The following is an 18,669-nucleotide window of genomic DNA, read 5'->3' as shown; positions in this document are numbered from 1 at the left end:
AAATTTGTTTGGAAAGAACCTGAAGTTGGTCAAATATGTAAGCCGCCAAAGCTTCCAGAAGATCGATACATACCATTTGACCTTCTGGACCAACAGAGGCCATGGTTGTTTCAGAGAGGTCAGAAGATACAGACTGGAGAGTTATGGAGCCAGAAAGTCTAGGAGTGCGACTGGTATTGAGGAACTTGTTTGATTGATCCAGTGATTATGGACAGGTCCTCTCCATGGTGAACCTAATAGGCAATCTCCTTCAGCGGTATTACTGGGATTGAATCCTCATCACTTAAGACCAATGGGTCCTGGATATTGTATGGAACATTTACCGTATTTTTCGCTCCATAAGACGCACCTGACCATAAGACGCACCTAGGATTCAGAGGGGGAAAATTTAAAAAAAAAAAATTGTGCTAAACCGGCTCTGCGTCTGGGCGTCTTATGGAGCAAATTAGGGGAGTGCATAGTTTTTTTTTTCTCCCCATTTTGTTTTCGGGTCTGGGGAGGGCCATTTCGGTCCACTCCCCAGATCAGAAAACTTTTCTTTCTGTGGGAACCCCCAAACCCCCCCCCCCATCCCAACCCTTTAAATTAACAACCTCCACCCCCCTGACCCCCCAAGACCTGCCGAATTAATTTCCTGCAACCCCCCACCCTCCTGACCCCCCCAAGACCTGCCGAATTAATTTCCTGCAACTCCCCACCCTCCTGACCCCCCCAAGACCTGCCAAACGTCCCTGGTGGTCCAGCGGGGGTCCAGGAGCGGTCCGGGAACGATCTCCTGGGCGTGAGCCGTCGGCTGCCAGTAAACAAAATGGCGCCGACGGCCCTATGCCCTCACTATGTCACTGAGACCGACCAATAGCAGCGGTCGGTCTCAGTGACATAGTGTGGGCATAGGGCCGTCGGCTGCCAGTAAACAAAATGGCGCCGACGGCCCTATGCCCTCACTATGTCACTGAGACCGACCAATAGCAGCGGTCGGTCTCAGTGACATAGTGTGGGCATAGGGCCGTCGGCTGCCAGTAAACAAAATGGCGCCGACGGCCCTATGCCCTCACTATGTCACTGAGACCGACCAATAGCAGCGATCGGTCTCAGTGACATAGTGAGGGCATAGAGCCGTCGGCGCCATTTTGTTTACTGGCAGCCGACGCCCACACCCAGGAGATCATTCCCGGACCCCCGCTGGACCACCAGGGACGTTTAGCAGGTCTTGGGGGGGGTCAGGAGGGTGGGGGGTTGCAGGAAATTAATTTGTCAGGTCTTGGGGGGGGGGGTTGTAGGAAATTAAGTCGGCAGGTCTTGGGGAGTCGGGGGGGGGGGGGGGGGGGTTGTTAGATTTTTGTTTGGTTTTTTTTTTATATTCGCTCCATAAGACGCACATACATTTTCCCCCCACCTTTGGGGGAAAAAAAGTGCGTCTTATGGAGCGAAAAATACGGTATTCTCTGGTGCCGCTAGAGGCTTAGGGTCAAGGTCGATACTCGTTTACTTTGTGGTTCTGAAGAATAATGGTTTCTGCTGACTCATTCTTGATCTGAAAGGAGTGAACTAATGCTCATATGAAAAATTCACTCAGTTATTGTGATGATGAGGCTTACTTTCACATTTCCATCAGGGAAGATCATCAAAAGTTTTTGCTTTTGCATTTCCAATTAAGAGCTCATTTCTTTGACCTTGCCACAGTGCCAAGACCCTTCTTCAAGGTAATTTCTTTCCCAAACAGGGGGAGTTTTCAAAAAGTGCTTACAATATAATGACGTAGAAAAGACTGAGAGTTCAAGAGACCCACCTTCCTATTCACAGGTTTGATTCCTCAGATCTATGACAGTACAAATTGCACTCTGTGGCTCTGCAAATAGAACAAGGCATATACCTCAACTTTTGTGCTAATTTTGTTGAAAAGTTGGAAGTTTAGTTACTGGCTTCTATGGCAGCTACCTTGGTTTTGGTCCCATGAACCAGGGCTCATATGCAACTGCTTCAGATCTCGTCTTTTGTCTCACTATTCCCCAGAGTTGCAGGACTTTGACATTCATTTTTTTCCTTCCAATGACAACCGTGTTAAAATTCTATTGGTGTGATATTCAGGGCTGATGTAAAAAATATTCACTGTGACTTCATTAAAGAGATTCAGGGTGAGCAGAAGATGGAACCACCACAGACATTTTGTTATTGCTCTCCTCTGTTAGCTCATTAGACGTTATTCACCTATATAATTAAACTATACTATATTATTTATTATCATTATGTTAAATTGTCATCCAGTTATATTGTTCCATATGTGCCACTGTTCTATGTAAAGCCCCTTATCTCTGTTGGGCAGTTTATCGTTATATGTAAACCGGAGTGATTTGTAGTCCCTATAAGAACCTCGGTATATAAAAATTAAAAATAAAATAAAATAAATAAAAATAATTATATAGGTTTAATTTTCTTCCCAAAAGTCTCCATCCTTAATCTGTTTGTTCCTGCCTTAGGCAAGAGTAAGTCTGGTTGGGCTTTTTTTTTTTTTTTTTTTTGCGACTCAACTCTCATACAGGAGGAAATTATTTTATTTATTTTATTTAAAAATGTATCTCTCACCAGCCACAACTCTGGGTGGTAACAATGCATACATAACACACAGGCCGATACAGTAAAGCGCGGCCGCGGTTACTCTGTTTCTAACCCGCTTCTAACTCACAATTTGGCTGCGTAAGTCCAACCCGTGATTCACTATCCATTTAACTCATCCTTACCGCTTCTTTAAATCAACCAGTAACCCTTTCTGCCCGCAGCATGTATATGAGATGTAAACGATCGGATTAGCTATTCCCTCCCATATAGTAATGTGCGCCCCGACTATCGCCTTTTTAACCTGCAGTTTTGCCGCGTGTTTAACCTGCTAACTTACCGCCTACCCTTACCCCTGTGTTATTGTGGAGCATCAGGTCAGAGAGATGAAATTTCATGGGCAAATGACCCCCTCACCCCCCGGGACCCTTACCCTGGCGTTAGTGTAGTGTGACAGCAATAGGCAGGCTCCGGTCAAAATCCCCCCCCCCCTTCCCGAAGCAAGGCGCAGGGCGAAAATCGGCTCGACATGTCATTAAAACAAAAGTAAATAAAGTGTAATAAAAGTAAACTTACTGCATGTGAATTTTCTTTGAACAGTCCTCTCTCCCCTCCTCCCAAGGTGCGCACTGCGGCTCCCCTGCCTCCCGGGGGCAGCCGGCAGCAAAAGCGGCTTCCAGCAGCCCCCGCCGGCATAGGTGGATGAATGGATGCCCATACGCCTGGATGAATGCATGCCCGCCGGCGAAGGTGAGTGAATGAATGCACGCCCGCCGGCTCCCGCCTGGATGAATACACGCCGGCGGGCATGCATTCATCCAGGCGGAGGGAGCCGGCGGGCGTGCATTCATCCAGGCGGCGAAAGCGGCTTCCAGCAGCCCCCGCCGGCGGTGAATGAATGCACGCCTGTGTACGCCTGTGCGTGCAATTTGGGCGCTCAAGGCATGACGTCACGACGTTTGACCTCACGGCATGTGACAGCGTTCGCTAATGCTATCGATATCCAATACCCACTCACTCTCCACACATCTCCAAGACCCATCAGAGAAGCCTACAGGGGATCGCTTCACCCCCCCCCCCCCCCCCCAGCCAAATCCACACTCCACTCAGCCACCAAAGAGAGAGCCTTCTCGACAGCGGCGCCAACCATTTGGAATGCTATGCCCCCTGACCTCAGTCAAGAACCCTGTCTATTAACATTCAGAAAAAAACTGAAGACTTGGCTATTCCAACAAGCCTTCCCTTAATCTGGGACCTCCCCAGCTACAGGCACACTCCAAGGCCCTCCAGACTTCGCACCCCCTTTACCGCTACTGTAAATATTGTTGTATTGATATTGTTTAGTTCAGAGTTTCCTCCGCCACTGGCTCCTCTTCTTCCCAGTTTGAGTACCCCTGTTTTATTGTAACTTTCGCTTCTTCTTGGTTATGTTAATTAGAGATGTGAATCGTGTGATCGATCGTCTTAATGATCGATTTTGTCTGGGGGGGGGAGGGAATCTGATCGTCGCGGTTTTGTTTTTTTTTAAATCGTAAATCGGGGGAGGGCGGGAAAACCGGCACACTAAAACAACCCTAAAACCCATCCCGACCCTTTAAAATAAATCCCCCACCCTCCCGAACCCACCCCCCAAATGTTTTAAATTACCTGGGGTCCAGTGGGGGGTCCCGGTGTGATCTTCCACTCTCGGGCCACGGCTGCGTTAATAGAAATGGCGCCGGCGCTACCTTTGCCCTGTCATATGACATACGGCCGGCGCCATTTTGCAATACGGCCCGAGTGCAGGAGGTCGCTCCCGGACCCCCGCTGGACTTTTGGCAAGTCTTGTGGGAGTCAGGAGGCCCTCCCAAGCTGGCCAAAAGTCCCTGGGGGTCCAGCGGGGGTCCGGGAGCGATCTCCTGCGCTCGTGACGTCGGGGGACAGGAACCAAAATGGCGCTACCTTTGCCCTGTCATATGACAAGGCAAAGGTAGCGCCGGCGCCATTTCTATTAACGCAGCCGTGACCCGAGAGTGGAAGATCACACCGGGACCCCCCACTGGACCCCAGGTAATTTAAAACATTTTGGGGGGGTTCGGGAGGGTGGGGGATTTATTTTAAAGGGTCGGGGTGGGTTTTAGGGTTGTTTTAGTGTGCCGGTTTTCCCCCCTTCCCCTCCCCCGATTTACGATTTTTGACTATAAATCTGGGGAATTCCTATTGTATCGCTCCTCTAACGATTTTTGACGATTTAAAATATATCGGACGATTTTTTAAATCGTCAAAAAACGATTCACATCCCTAATGTTAATGTTATTTCCCCTATGTTCCATGTAAACCGATTTGATATGATCTGTATCATGAATGTCGGTATAAAAAGCACCAAATAAATAAATAAATAAGAGATCAGGGAATTACAGGGGCTATAGGAGGTGAGTGAGAAAATTGAAGGGGCTATGGGGGAGTGAGTGAGAGAAGGGATCTCTGTCGAGAGTGATGCAAATAGGTTGTGCCTCTGTTTTCTGGTCACAGATATCTTCTTTCTCTTTCCCCCTTCCTGATCTCTCTTCCCACTTCCCCTCATTCTCTTGCTGTTTCTTTTGTGATTCCTTCTGTCCTCCCCTCCCCCTCTATTCCCACTCCCTCTACCCCTGCTGCCTGAGATCCCTTTTAGTTTCTGTCCCCCTCCTTCCTCCCCAGTACTGATCATTAAGACCTTTTCCTCCAATAATGAGCTAAATAAATGAACTAGAGATAAAAAATGTCAGAAAATGGCTATTCATATAAAGTAAAAAAAAAAGATAACATTTAATATGCAGATTCATGCAAATATACCATATAATTGCTACAAAATGTCAGAAACTTTGCCATGGAATCTGCTCTTCAGCTGCCACAGGAAACCGGGAGCTGTGTTTATAAGGATGTTATCTGAGATTTGACATTATTTATTTTTTTTTGGCCCTGACATTTTCCTCCGCCTCTTTTGGACTTCTAGTTCAATGGAAGCAACTCAGTTGTGCTTGAGCATGAAGCCTTTATTTACAGCTGCACGGGGTTTTCCCCCCTGTATTTTATATCCCTTTTCAACTCACTCAGCTTAGCCATTGCACTGTCAGTCCTTGGCTAAGAGCCATGCACCAGGGTTCCTCTTAGAGCCCTGCAATTGTGGAATCTTACTTTGGCCAATTTATATGTTGTGCGATGGCTGGGACTTCATCCTCTTCAGGAGCTGTAAACCATCTATGCTTGCTTTCTGTTTGCAAATGAGTAAACATATAGGTTAATCTGATTGTACGATGACTCGAATTGTGTCTGTGCAGAGTAAGTAGTCCAGATGTTTGTCACAAACCAGCCTCTAAAAAAAAGTCCAAAGGAACAAACACAGCTGTGTGAGGAATCCACAGAGGAGGCAGATTATGCTTCTGGGAGCATCAGTAATTTTGCTCTAGGCTCAGTTGATGTGCCTTCCACTGAGGAAGGACAGATTATTAAACGTAGCACGGTAAGTGATACCTCTTATGCTGGCTGTCTTTGTCTTCTGTTTTGTTCATCTGATAACATAAAACCTGTATGAAACATTAAAATGATTTGATTTTATATGTATGTATATATAGAGAGATACATATGCACACATGCATACAAGCTGTGGCAGCAGCTCACATTATTGCTGTTAAATTGTCTAGTTTGTGCAGTTTTTGGATAAGCTAACTTACTTTAAAACAGTGAAATGACTAATAGTGGATGGTAGGGTGCTGTTTAGAAAAACAATGGCAATTTGAAATACCGTTAATTTTCAGCAGTCTTAGAAACATATTTAAATGTCCTAGGTGGCAGCCTGAATTTTTAGGACTTGAGAAGCAAACCAAACATCCTGACTTACAGGATGTAACTGTGTACGCTGGGTAGCTTGGAGGTAGCCCCCTTCTGATTATGCAACCAGCCTGGGAGGGTGGAGGGGCTGCTCTGATGACGCATCCTGCTGCTGCTGAGAACCATTGCTTGGTTCATACAACCGCCATTGTACAGACACCGGCAGGTACCTACCTTGAATGGCCCTGTCCTGATATTTTTTTTCTATCCCTCCCCCCCACATCTTATCCCCATTGAACTGCCAGATGTCCAAGGATCTCTTATGTATCCTGATAAATAGGATGAATATAGAATTTAGGGAAATGGTCCGAAATCTAGGATTTGTTTTTGATTCTATATATTATTTTATTAAAAAAGCTAAAATCCAAATTTTCAAGAGATTACTTTAAATTGAAGCAACTTTGACTTTTAAGACTGTTAGATTTTCAGACAGTTGTTAAAACGTTTATCTTAACTACCCTAGATTATGGTAACAGGTTTTTTTTATCTGTGAGTTCAACAGACACACTGCGAACTCTGCAGTTACAATATTCAGCTGCTTGGCTGATTTTGAAGGCATGAGCATGAAACTCCAATGCTCTACCACCTTCATTGACTGCCAGTAGAGCAAAGGATTAAATTTAAGGTCTTAACTTAAAAAGGAGATAGAGCAGCTTTTAAACTAAATCAAAGGGGAAAGCCGACAGTCACTCTGCAGCACATGGTTCGAGGAGGTATCTTTGAAGGATACTAATGAAGCATTAGAGTTAGGTCATCCCAACAGAGAGGATCCAATGATAAAAAAAAAAAAAAAAAAAAAGTAGTCCAAGTGCCTATAATTAAAAACTCACCTGAGCTAAAAGATTTCAATTTATCCCTGTCAACTGAAAAGCAGAATGTTAATACAAACAAAAAACACTCTTTGAAATATTTGTATGCTATTTCCAGAAGCCTAAGAATTAAGATGGGAGAATTAGAGTGTAGAGCAGAGAATGATGGTATAGACGTATTGGTATCTCAGAGACATGATGGAAAGAGGATAGATAACCAGTGGGATAGTGCTATACCAGGATACAAATTATATCACAATGACAGAGAGAAGCATCTGAGAGGCAGGGTGGCACTTTATGTCCGGGATGGCATAGAGTCTAACAGGATAAGCATCCTGCATGAGACTAAATGCACAATTGAATCTTTATGGGTAGAAATTTCTTGCGTGTTGGGGAAGAGTATGATAGGAGTATCTACCGTCCACCTGGCCAAGATGGTGAGACGGACAGTGAAATGCTAAGAGAAATTAGGGAAGCTAACCAAATTGGTAATGCAGTAATAATGGGAGATTTCAATTACCCCAGTATTGACTGGGTAAGTGAAACATTAGGACATGCTAGAGAGAGAAAGTTCCTGGATAGAGTAAATGACTACTTTATGGAGCAATTGGTTCAGGAACTGACGAGAGAGGGAGCAATTTTAGATCTAATTCTCAGTGACACGCAGGATTTGGTGAGAGTGGTAACGGTGGTGGAGCTGCTTGGCAATAGTGATCATAATATGATCAAATTTGAATTAGTGACTGGAAGGGAGATAGTAAGTAAATCCACGGCTGTAGCACTAAACTTTCAAAAGGGAAACTTTGATAAAATGAGAAAAATTGTTAAACTGAAAAGATGCAGCTGCAAAGGTAAAAAGTGCAACAGGCGTGGACATTGTTAAAAAAAATTCTATCTTGGAATCACAATCTATATGTATTCCCCACATTAAGAAAAGTGGAAGGAAGGTCAAATGATTGCCAGCATGGCTAAAAAGTGAGGTGAAAGAGAGGCTATTTTAGCCAAAAGATCTTCATTCAAAAATTGGAAGAAGGATCCATTGGAAGAAAACAGGATTAAGCATAAGCATTGGCAAGTTAAATGTAAGACATTGCTAAGACAGGATAAGAGAATTTGAAAAAAAAATTGTCTGTAGAGGCAAAAACAATAAATACATTTAAAAATATATCTGAAGCAGAAAGTCTGCGATGGAGTCTGTTGTATCGTTAGATGATCAAGGGTTTTAAGGAGCACTTAGGGAAGATAAGGCCATTGTGGAAAGATTAAACAATGTCTTTGCTTCCGTGTTTATTGAGGATGTTGGGGAGATACCCGTTTTGGAGACGGTTTTCAAGGGTGATGATTCAGATGAACTGAACCAAATCACGGTGAACCTGGAAGATGTGGTAGGCCATATTGACAAAATGAAGAGAAGTAAATCACCTGGACCAGATGGCATAAACCCCAGGTTTCTGAAAGAACTAAAAAATGAAGTTTCAGACCTATTTCAATTAATTTGTAACCTATTATTAAAATCTTGTTGTACCTGAAGATTGGAAGATAGCCGATGTATCCCTGATATTTAAAAAGGGCTCCAGGGGTGATCCAGGAAACTATAGACTGGTGAGCCTGACTTCAGTGCCAAGAAAAATCGTGGAAACAGTTATAAAGAATAAAATCACAAAACATTTAGATAGACATGGTTTAATGGGAAACAGCCAGCATGGATTTACCCAAGAGAAGTCTTGCCTTTCAAATCTCCTACTTTTTTTGAAGGGGTGAATAAACATGTGGACAAAAGTGAACCAGTAGATGTGGTGTATTTGGATTTTCAGAAGGCGTTCGACAAAGGATTAAATGGTCTGTGCACAGTGGAGTGCCTTAGAGATCTGTACATATTTTTAAATGATCTTGAAAGGTGATCAAATTTGTGGATGACATAAAATTATGCAGAGTAGTTAAATCTCAAGCGGATTGTGATAAATTGCAGGAGGACCTTGTGAGACTGGAAGATTGGGCTTCCAAATGGCAGATGAAATTTAACGTGGACAAGTGCAAAGTGATTCATGTAGGAAAAAATACCCCTTGCTGTAGTAACACACGGGCCAATACAGTAAAGTTCGCGGGAGAGCAGGCGAACGCCCACTCTCCCGGCGCGCGCACAGGCTGCTCTCCTGTGCGCGTGATTCAGTATGCAAATTAGGCCCGGCGGTAAAAACAGGACCGGAGCAGCGGCTGTCAGCGGGTTTGACAGCCGACGCTCAATTTTGCCGGCGTCGTTTCTCGAGCCCGCTGGCAGCCACGGGTTCGGAAACCGGATGCCGGCAAAATTGAGCGGAAATACCTAATAGGACCATCAACATGCATTTGCATGTTGCGGGCACTATTAGGTTCGGGGGATTGGACGCGCGTTTTCGGCCCCTTACTGAATAAGGGGAAGGGAAAATGCGCGTCCAATGGCGGAGCGCACTGTACTGTATCGGCCCGATGGTTTTCCATGTAGTGCAGGGACATTGTGCATGCTCCTGGTCCTTGTGGCTATCCTTTCCTCTGTACATTTCCTGCTTAGAAAGGAAAAGCATGCTGTTGAGGGGAGGCATCCAGGAGCATCTGCTGGCTCTGTCCCCAAGCTGCAAGTTTGCTGACATTAGGTGTGTGACTAGTGCTCTGTGAATGCTGTCCATGTAAATGAAGGAATCAGAATAAAGATTAGATGGGAAGGGATCAAATATTTGTGTTTACTTTTAGAAATGTGCTAGCTGATCTTGCCAGTAGAGATGTAGAATATTAACTATTCAAATAATTAAAGGATAAGTAAAGTAGTATTTAATTATTTGCCAAAGTGAACTAGGGCCAGTGGCTGACTTTTCCCAACATGTTGGGGCAGGCTGGACTGATATAGGCAAATCTAAGCAGCATGTCGGCATGTTACGGATGACAGGCTGGGAGCATTGTGGGGTTAGGCAGGTCTAATGTACAGCTTGTGTGTGTATCTCTCATATATGTCTATATATATATATATATATATATATATATATAGATAGATATATCTATCTATATAAATATATATATAAATATAGATAGATATATCTATGTGTGTGTGTATACATATATTGTTCATTTGCCCTGGCTCCAAAGGAATCAACAGGGAAAAATCTTAGTTCTGGCAAACATGGATAAAAAATAATGCTTTTTATAAATCAGAAAATCACTAATAAGCTGTAGGAGACCAGGAACTGTTGCAAATAAGGATGTAAATACTATTTAAGAAGTTAATCATTTAAACTACCAAAATTTAAAAAGTTAAGTTTCTATAGCTTATATAAATATAATTTTTGGAGTATTCAAACGAGGCTATAGATATAGAAGTGTTTGTATGAAGGCGTTTTTGGTTCTTTGCCTTTGGTTGTGCAGACATCATGGCCCCAAGCATGCTTACTCTGTTTCTCTGCATTTTTTCTGTAGGGGAGTGGCACTACCAGAGCAACTTTTACCTGTTCAGTAAGGGATCGTGAATTTTATACATAGTGTAGTTAATTAATTAATTAATTGGTGTATTGCATATTGTGGTTTAGTGCATGACAGGCACACAATGTGTAATTAAATGCCCATTTTTGCTCTATTTGCCCCTATGCAATGTCGCGGCCTCTGCTCCAGCTTTGAATAAGAACTCTATTATTCACTAGCCCTTTCTGAAGTTATTCCTCTCAGTATCTTTTCCATTCTAAAAATAGGTGATTCTACCCCCATCTAAAACAAACACTTTTAGCTTCTTTCTTTTTGGCCTGTATATACATATGGCATGAATAGTGCTGAAGCTAAATGTTTATTGAGTTAATTCCAATATATTTTAGTAACATTTGTTCTCCTAGGACAAGCAGGATGGTAGTCCTTACATGTGGGTGACAACATCCGATGGAGCCTGGCACTGAAAACTTTTGTCAAAATTTCTAGAAGTTTTGACCACCAGACTGAGCATTCCCAGCCTGCTACTATCCGCACGTCCACGTGAAGTTCCCCTTCAGACTATTTTTCCACGGTGCAGTTGCCTCGCAGTTCGTGGAGCTCTGCTCTTATTTTCGTGGGAGAAAAGTCCCTTTTTTTCTAGTTCCATCGTCTGGTCCCCCTTTGCAGTCAGTGCCTCCTCAGCGTGGTAGGTTACCTCTTCTTTTTTTCTGCTGCTTTGCGGTCAGTTCCTGGCACCTCGCCTCTTGGTGTGACTGCTGGTCATAGAATACAATTTGGGTATTTTTCCATGGCGGCATCTGGCTTTTGTCGGTGCCTGCTGAACCATGTCCATCACAGATCCGCATGAAGTTTGCATCATTTGCCCTGGTTGCTTCGCATGACGTCTGAGGGTGTCAGCTGTGTGATCATGCCTTGACAAGATGGAGAAACTTTTTGGTCCTAAAATGTCCGCTCCATCCACACCCACATTGATATACTTCCTCTCGCCACTCCTCTCTCCGCTTCTTCAAAGGATCACGGGAATGGTGATTGATCTTCCATGACTTCACTGGTTTCTAGGACATCGGGATCCTCCGCCTCCTTGGCGATGGGGAAAGACCGGGACAAGAAGTGCTTCAGTTTGATGACGCTCCTAAGGAAGTCGTGGCAGTTCCCATCTACGACATCTTTAAGGACCACCTCCTCTGGATGTAGGAACACCCAATCTCCATATCCCCTGTTAATAGCAAGGCGGATGCCACTCATTTGGTGCAGCAAGCCGTGGGGGTTCGAGAACCGGCACTTCCCCCACCAGTCGGTGGTTGTGGAGTCTGCCCTGAAGAAAGCCAGGTGCTCCCGTACCCACGCTTCTGCACCCCTGGGGCAAGAACATAGGGAGCTTGATGCCTTGGGCAGAAAGGTCTTCCAGGGCTCTATGCTTATTGCCCGTATTGCCGCCTACCAGTTGTACATGACCCAGTACCATCGAAACCTATGGAAGTGAGTACAAGGCCTCAGCAGCATCAGGAGGCACTCTTGGCTATCGTCCTGCTGGGTTTAAAGGCTGGCAAACATGAGATGAGATCCACCTACATTGTATTTGAAACTGTGGCCATGGTGGGCATTGGTGCCCACAGGATGGCCTGGCTCAGAACTTCTGTCCTCCGTCCAGAGGTACAGGAGAAGCTAGCTGAACTCCCCATGTATAGGTGACAACCTCTTTGGGGATAAGGTACAGGTTGTGGTAGCGCAATTGAAGGACCACCATGACATCCTTCAACAGCTTTCTGCTAGTGCTTCTGATGCCCCTTCCTCGGCCGGGAAATCTTCCAGGCAAGGATCCCGGAAGTTCTTCTATAGGCAAAGAAAGTATTATCCTCAGGCCTCCCGAGCTCGCACGCCACACACTAGCTCCAGGGGCTTCCCTCACTAGCAGCGAGCACCCAGGCCCCAGCCTGCACCCCAGCAAGCCTCAGATACAGTTTTTTAACTGGTGGCAAGGGAGCACAAGTCAGTCGAGCGCACCCCTGATGCCGGATCCCCCACTGGGAGGCAGGATCATGGGCTTCGCCCATCTCTGGGAGGATATCACTTCGGACTGATGGGTCTTTACCATCATCCGTCAGGTGTACAGTCTCAACTTCAGACAGGTCCCAGGGACCTCTCCCACATGTCCATTGTCAAGTTTGTCCTCCCAGAAGGTCATACTTTAAATGGAGCTCTCTGCCCTTCTCGCAACAGGCACGGTAGAGCCGGTTCCTTGCCCACAACAGGGCCGAGGGTTCTATTCGAGGTATTTCCTAATTCCGAAAAGGAACGGCAGCTTATGCCCCAACCTCGACCTCGGAGCTGTGAACAAGTTTCTCTCAAGGCAAAAGTTCAAGATGGTCTCTCTGGGTATGCTGATTCCCCTCCTCAAAAGAGGAGACTGGCTCTGTTCCCTCGATCTCAAGGAAGCTTACGCTCACTTAGCCATTTTCCCCAGCCACAGAAAATACTTCTGCTTCGTGGTGGGGAAGACTCACTGTCAGAACAAGGTGCCGTCTTTTGGGATGGCCATAGCCCCTCGCGTCTTAACCAAATGCCTAGCGGTGGTGGCTGCATATCTCGGGCGTTGTGCGGTCAAGTCTTCCCGTACCTAGGTGACTGGTCAATCGAGCGATTCCCGCACAGGGGTGCTGAGTGCTTTAACCCTGACAGTACAGACTCTACAAGCCTTGGGGTTCATGATCAACTACCCAAAGTCTCACCTCTGCCTGTCTTCTCAGCTGGACTTCATAGGTCCCAGACTAGACACGGTGTAGGCAAAGGCGTTTTTGCCCCGCGATCAGGCTTTTGCCCTCGCCTCATTGGTGGCCTTCGTCCGCAGCAGCCGGCAGGTGACTCACCACCTTCTGCTTAGTTTGCTTCTGTCCATGTCACCCCTCTCGCCCGTTTGTGTATGTGGAGGGCTCAGTGGACCATGCAGTGACAGTAACGACATGCTTCTCAGGACCTCGAGACTTGTATTGCAGTCACGGAATCTCTTCAGGTGTGTCTGTCCTGATGGGAAAACCTCTCCAATTTGAAGCGGGGGATTCCCTTCCAAACTGCTCTGCCTCAAGTGATCCTCACTACCGATGCCTCTCCTCTGGGCTGGAGAACCCATGTAGACGGCATCCACACGCAGGATCTCTGGACCGCTCACGAAGCCCGTTGTCAAATAAACCTTCTGGAGCTTCAGGCAATCCGTTATGCCCTATGGGTGTTCAGAGACCGGTTGTCGCACAAAGAAGTCCTGATCCGGACGGACAACCAGTTGGCAATGTGATATATCAACGAACAGGGAGGGCTCGTTCCTCCTCTGTCACGAGGCGGTGCAGATGTGGACCTGGGCCATGTCGTTGCGGGTGACATACCTGCCTGGGACTCTGAATGTGCTGGCGGTCCAGCTGAGTCGCCCCTTCCAACCACAGGAATGGTCCCCTCAATCCAGAGGTAGCAGCCAAAATGTTTCATTGGTGGGGTACACCAGATGTGGACCTCTTTGCCTCCGCGCACAATCACAAGGTGAGCAGATTCTACTCCCTGTTGTTGGGGGGGGGGGGGGGGCGGATATCTGGCCTGCAATGCCTTTTCCCTCCACCGGGGGAGAGGTCTGGTGTATGCATACCCTCCTCTCCCGCTCTTCTTGAAGACCCTGCTGAAGCTTCAGCAGGACAGAGGGACCATGATCCTCATGGCACCCTTTTGGCCCCAACAGGTCTGGCTCCCTTTCCTGCGGGACCTGTTGATCAGGCCCCTCATCCAGCTGGGGACCGCACCTGAACTGATCACGCAGAACCAAGGTGCCCTGTGCCATCCGAACCTTCGGGCGATGGCCCTAACGGCTTGGATGTTGAGCACTTAGTCCTTCAGCCCTTGGCCCTCTCAGACAGTCTCTCCCAGGTGCTAGTGGCTTCTAGGAAACCTTCCACCAGGAAGTCCTACAGTTTGAAGTGGAGAAGGTTCTCCGTCTGGTGTGTGGGGCATGACTTGGATCCATTTCACATGCCCCCTTCCCCAGCTGTTGAACTACTGTGGCACCTTGCTGAGTCTGGGCTTCAAACCAGCTCAGTCAGGGTTCATCTTAGCACTGTAATTGCGTAACATTGAGGTGTCGCTGGCACACCCATATCGGTACAACCTTTAATAGGTTGCTTTATGAGGGGCCTGCTCCAGCTGAAGCCACTTTCTTCAGCCTCCTGTTGTATCCTGGGACCTCAACGTTGTCCTGGCACAGCTCATGCATCCTCCCTTTGAGCTGCTGCGTTCTGCGACCCATAGTACCTCACCTGGAAAGTCATATTCCTGGAGGCGATTATTTTGGTCATAGTCAGTGAACTTCAGGTCTTGCTTACATACCCGCCATACACTAGGTTCTTTCACGATCGTGAGATCTTGTGTACGCACCCAAAGTTCCTGCCTAAGATTGTGACTGATTTCCACCTTAATCACTCCATCGTTTTACCCACCTTCTTTCCTAGGCCTCATTCCCACCCAGGGAACAGGCTCTTCATAACTTGCTGCAACAGGGCCTTGGCTTTCTATTTAGATCGTACAGCCAATCATAGGCAGTCCACTCAGCTTTTTGTGTCCTTCGATACCAATAGGCTGGGAATGTCGGTAGGTAAGCAGACTTTATCCAACTGGCTGGCAGATTGCATCGCCTTCTGCTATGCGCATGAAGGGCTTCCGCTGGCCGGCAGAGTTAAAGCTCACTCTGTGCGGGCCATGGCGACATTGCTGGCTCATCTGCAAGCAGTTCCCATCAAAATTTGCCGGGCTGCAACGTGGAGTTCTCTTCACACATTTGCAGCTCACTGCTGCTTGGACAGTGATGGGTATCAGGACAGTGCCTTTGGTTAATCCGTCCTGCGCAGTCTGTTTCAGACCTGAATCCAACTCTTCCTGCCTTGTGCCCCTGGTGGGAGCTAGGCAGTCTCCTGACCAACAGAGCTGTAGTTATTGTTGTGCCCGTTGGCACTTTGTTCGGCACCTGTTGGTCTCACTTGTTCATGGAGACAGCCTGGAGCTTGGTCTTCACCCACATGTGAGGACTACCATCCTGCTTGTCCTAGGAGAAAGCTCAGTTGCTTACCTGTAACAGGTGTTCTCCTAGGTCAGCAGGATTTTAGTCCTCAGGAATCCCAACCGCCACCCCATGGAGTTGGATTCTCCTTCCAGTTTATTGTTTTATTTTTTCATTCATATTTTTCTATGTTATAAGACTGAAGGGGGACCTCGCGTGGACGCACGGATAGTGGCATGCTGGGCATGCTCAGTGTGCCGTTCAAAGCTTCTAGAAACTTTGACAAACGTTTTCCATGCCGGGTTCCATCGGATGATGTCTCCCACATGTGAGGACTAACATCCTGCTGTCCTAGAAGAACACCTGTTACAGGTAAGCAATTGCGCTTTCCTGACCTTGTTTCTGAGTCTACGCCCTTGGGGTTTCAAATCATGACCCCCAGTTCTTCAGTTTCCTTTTCATTGAGAGAGGTTTGATTTTTTTGTGCAACACTTATACTTTTAAGGTATTTAAATGTCTGTAACATATCCCCCCTGTCTCCCCTCTCCTCCAGGGTATACATATTTGGGTCTTCCAGTCTCATCTCCTAAGTCTTTTGGTGCAGACCCCACATCATTTTGGTTGCTTTTCTCTGCACACTTCCATCCTGTTTATTTGTTTTGAAATACGGTCTCCAGAACTGAACACAGTACTCCAGGTGAGGCCTCAACAAAGACCTATATAGGGCATGATACCCTCTTTTGTGAAAAAGCTTTGCAGCTTAGTACATCAATTTCACAGTAGTACATTTTTGCATGTACTCTGCTATGCGCAAAGGTTTATTTAAATCACAATAATGAGGCACTGCAATAGAAAAATATATAAAGTAGCTCATTATTGTGTGATTTTGTGAAAATGCATTTGTGCAAAAGGCTTTTGTAGACTCATTTTTGCAAAAAAGATATCTACACCTCAGACATCCCCACTCACTCTTGCCACTGAGACACCAGGTTTCAAAATGGTGACTTCATGAATTTCTTGCATGTGGCAGAAATCTCACTCATTAGCATCCTTAGCAACATTTTGCCCATATGGTCCTCTAACATCAGCTAATATCTAGCATACCAATGTAGTTTCCATCTCTTCTAGACTACAGAGTTTCAGATGAGCTCAGAGAACAGCAGCTTATAAGGGGAATAAAGCATCTTTAGTGAGACTGACAAAAATATAATGGGAATATATGAGTGCATTGTGTAGGAAGTTAAATCCATATAAGGTGGCTTATTTTTAATTTTTTTTTATGTGAGAAATCCTTCAAGATGGGGCTGGTAGAGGAAATTCATTAAAACAGGCCAAGTATAAAACTACAGATCAAGAGGATATATAGTTTTTTAATAGTCTGGTTATGAAGTTATCTTTAGGAAGGTCTAATTAAGGTGCATTCAGATTTTAAAAAATATTTGACATGCTCTTAGCTGCTAATATTACTAGATTTTATTTTAATGGGAAGTTTAAGCCTTCTAGCTTGCCCAGGATCCAAACGGTTTCATATCTCCAGTGGGGTTGGGTTAGAAGGGCATTAATTTCCCATGTTCTACAGGTCCTTACTCTCAGCCAAGAAGGGACTGTTTTCAGCTCATGACTCAGATCTCATTTCTTCATATACAAAAAGAGGCTGAGAAGCAAATATCACAGAGTACAGGATGTAGGAAGAAACTAGAGCAGCTTTGAAACTACTTATTGAAGATACGTGTGTAAAGCTGTCTTGAGTCACATTCATATTGAGCAGAAATAGCATTCTAATTCCCGAGCAGATTCTTAAATTGTTACAGATAAGAATGTGAAAACTGTAGCTTCATTTTTCCCCTAGTGATGTTCCACATTCCTTAGCCTGCTACATGTGACCTGAGTTCGTAATTGAGTATCTGGTTTCAATATGGCATTTAAAATTGATATGCTGCCTTTATTCAGCATTATTACAGTTTTACATGAAATCCTGAAAAGAAAAAAAATCTTCATAGACTTGTTTTTCTTTGGAAGTGTTATTTTTAAATATGTGCATTTATTGCACTTACGAAATGGAAACTTGTCTAGCTATGCATTGACACAGTACAGTTTGAAAATTCCCAGCCTCTGTCATTGCACAAGTGTTTTATTTTATTTTTTTAAAACAGCATGTCTGAGAACTCAAACTGGTTGGACAAATTATTGAAAAAGAGAGGATCTTAAGCCTGTTTGATCCAGTTAATGCACCTGTCCTTTTCATAAATAGATAAAGCTGTTCAAGTTCTGATGCTAGCTAACATTTAAAAAATGCCAACCTTTTATTCATGACTCTAGAGCAGAGAACCCCAAACTGTCCTCAGGTGTCACAACCCAGTTATGTTTTCAGATTTCCACCATGAATATGAAAGAGGTCTATCTTCATGCACTGTCTCCATTGAATTATTATTATTATTCTTTATTGTTTATGCACTGCGTATGCACTTTACAATGCGTAAGAGATTGTCTGCTCCCACGGAGCAGAGACTATATAGTCAAGACAAAAATGCATATTTATTGTAGAGAAAAGGTTAAGCGTTAAAAGCATCCTCAGAAAGCTGAGCTTTTTGTCTGAATTTGAATGTGGCCAGAGAGGGGGGCAGGATGCACTCGGAATCTATTCCAGGCATACAGCATAGCAAGGTGGAAAACTGAAGGGTCAAGAATTGGCCATGAAAGAGAAGGGCACAGGTGAGAGCAATATGCCCATTGAATGGAGTTCACAAGGAATGATGTAGGCAGTGAGAAGTGGACACAGATAATGAGGAGAGGAATTGTATGCGGAAGCGAATAAGGAGCCAACCTAGTGACAAGAGGTTACTGCCTCACTAAAGGAAGATAAACAGTGCAGCAGAATTTTAAATAGATTGCATGTAAGCAATATATGCAGCTCGGTCTCATGCATATTCATTGTTAAAATCCTGAAAAATCAACTGGGTTGCGGCCCTTAGGGATTGTGTT

General features: G+C 45.3%; 1 protein-coding gene across 9 annotated transcripts in view; it reads left to right on the top strand.

Moving 5' to 3' along the window:
• CAB39 (calcium binding protein 39) overlaps positions 1-18,669 on the top strand; it is a 226,824-nt gene that overhangs the window by 93,142 nt on the left and 115,013 nt on the right. For 3 of the 9 annotated variants that reach the window (XM_029615131.1, XM_029615132.1, XM_029615136.1), the window contains one exon: positions 16,241-16,384. The exons of 4 other annotated variants lie outside the window; for them this stretch is intronic. The gene's annotated coding sequence lies outside the window, so the exon portion shown is untranslated. Of the gene's footprint in view, positions 1-5,852; positions 6,035-16,240; positions 16,385-18,669 lie in introns of those variants that run through there. 2 more of the 9 variants (XM_029615134.1, XM_029615133.1) reach the window with 2 other exon arrangements.

This window comes from Rhinatrema bivittatum, chromosome 9 (genome assembly GCF_901001135.1).
Source record: "Rhinatrema bivittatum chromosome 9, aRhiBiv1.1, whole genome shotgun sequence".
Classification (NCBI taxonomy): domain Eukaryota; kingdom Metazoa; phylum Chordata; class Amphibia; order Gymnophiona; family Rhinatrematidae; genus Rhinatrema; species Rhinatrema bivittatum.
The sequence above is the reverse complement of the archived record's forward strand: the minus strand, read 5'-3'. Positions and strand labels throughout refer to the sequence as shown.